The sequence below is a fragment of the Otolemur garnettii genome, unplaced genomic scaffold (genome assembly GCF_000181295.1).
Source record: "Otolemur garnettii isolate 467f Iridium unplaced genomic scaffold, OtoGar3 scaffold00077, whole genome shotgun sequence".
NCBI classification, from domain to species: domain Eukaryota; kingdom Metazoa; phylum Chordata; class Mammalia; order Primates; family Galagidae; genus Otolemur; species Otolemur garnettii.
In genome coordinates this window covers 1,174,578-1,176,556 of record NW_003852472.1, presented here as the reverse complement: position 1 = coordinate 1,176,556, position 1,979 = coordinate 1,174,578, and the positions used below count along the sequence as shown (strand labels likewise).

Sequence of the window (1,979 nt, the reverse complement as noted above, 5' to 3'; positions counted from 1 at the left end):
ACACACACACACAGACACGAAGAAGAGTAATTAGTCTGGTGTGATGTTGCATGCCAGTAGACCCAGCTACTCTAGAAGCTGAGGCAAGACGATTGCTTGAACCTACGAGTTTGACGTTACAGTTATGATGACACGATTGTGCTCTGCCCAGGCAACAGAGCAAGATCCTATCTCAAAAAAAAGCAAAGAACAAACTCAAGGCCGGGGCTTAGCATTTCTTTCTTCTTTCTTTGTTTCTTTCTCTCTCTGTCTGTCTCTCTCTCTCTCTTTCTTTTTTTTTTTTTTTTTTTTTTTGGCAGAGTCTCAAGCTGTTGCCCTGGGTAGCTGTGGCATCATAGCTCATAGCAACCTCACACTCTTGGCCTTCAGCGATTCTCTTGCCTCTGCCTCTCAAGTAGCTGGGACTATAAGCGCCCACCACAATACCTGGCAATTTTTTTTACCCCTTTGGTTGCAGTTGTCATTGTTTCGCTGGCCTGGGCCGGGTTCGAACCCGCCAGCCTTGGTGTATGTGGCCAGCGCCCTACCCACTGAGCTGCAGGCATTGCCACATTTATTTTTCTTAAACTTGTTTTAATCAGCCCTTGTCTTTAGCTGGCTGACATCTTTTTCAGTTCTGATTCTGAGCGCAACCCTGGGTCCTTCCCCAGGTCACTGATGCTCAGGGCGGTACTGAAGACAGAGCTTGGGGCCTAACCCTGAGGCTTCCCAAAGTGAAGAGGGCACTCTCTATTTGCAGTCTCCCTCTGCAGTGGCCCTCACATTGTCTTGAACTTTGTGACTTAGCTACAAAGTAAATAAGCTTAGAGCACAAGGCCCCAGTGACTCACCCTCTCCCCATCCAGCTCTGGCCCAGCCATCTCTGCTAATCTGGAAAGATTCTGCTTCTTGTCCCTGTTGGGGAATCCTGGCTACATCTGCCCAACTCTGGCTCTTCAGTACACCTTATGTGTCTTGGTTATTAGGGTAAAAGGCTTCTTGATGTCAGGACGGTCTCCCTCTCACCTGCTGCTCTCTTGTGGCCCCTTGTCCCATGCTGGCTGTCTGCCTCTCTTGTCCTTGTTGGCAGCACTTGTCCCAGCCCGTCTGGTCTGAAACAGATGATCTCTGGTCTTCACTGGGGTGTCTTCAGCCCAAGCTTCTGTCTTTCCAGCCTCTTGAGCTCAGGCAGCTGCTCAGCCTTCAGATCATCTTGGTGTGTTTTGCAGCCTCAGCAAAGCCTGATTACCTGGGAGGCTCCTTTCTGCCCAAGTCAGGGCCTCCTGGAATTCTTTGGCATTGAGTTCTGCCTTCTGTGGTCACATCCGTGTGTCCCCTTGTGCAGTGCTGGGCCGCCCTACTGCCTCCTTCCTGCCTGCTCTCTGGCGGGCATGTCTCCAGCACAGGCAACAAATCCTCTGGGTTTGGTCCAGTGTCCTGCCACCTGCTGTGTCCTTTGGCAGACCCCATGTTGAGGCAGCTCAAATGTGTATCTCCACTCCTCCCAAGAGGTAGAACAGCCCATGCTCTGTTTGTCCCTAAGGCCATTGGGGGTGGTGGACTTAGGTGCCAGGTTGGGAATGTGAGTGTTACCCTGAGGCCTGTGGGGAGCTGCCATTTGGATGGCCAGGGGCCAGGTGCATTCCAAAGGGAGGGAGTATGTAAAAGGCTGAGGGTGCAGGTTGGGGGTATAGACTCAGGTTAGGTTGGGCGCCCCTCAGGACATGTATATTTTAGATCTTGAGTTTCTCCTCAGATTCAATGATGACAGGAGGGATAAAGGTGGGGGATATGACGTTCAGGGCTTAGGGAAACAAAGGTGAGTTGGGGCGGTGCCCATAGCTCAGTGGGTAGGGCACCGGCCACATACATGGAGACTGGCAGGTTCGAACCAGGTCTGGGCCAGCTAAAACAACGACAACTGCAAAAACAACAGAAAAATACCTGGGCATTGTGGCAGGCGCCTATAGTCCTAGCTGCTTGGGAGGCTGAAGCAAGAG

General features: G+C 51.6%; 1 protein-coding gene across 2 annotated transcripts in view; it reads left to right on the top strand.

Annotated features, from left to right (window-relative positions):
- LOC100965532 (ras GTPase-activating protein 4) overlaps positions 1–1,979 on the top strand; it is a 29,043-nt gene that overhangs the window by 20,050 nt on the left and 7,014 nt on the right. The gene's annotated exons all lie outside the window — the stretch shown is intronic.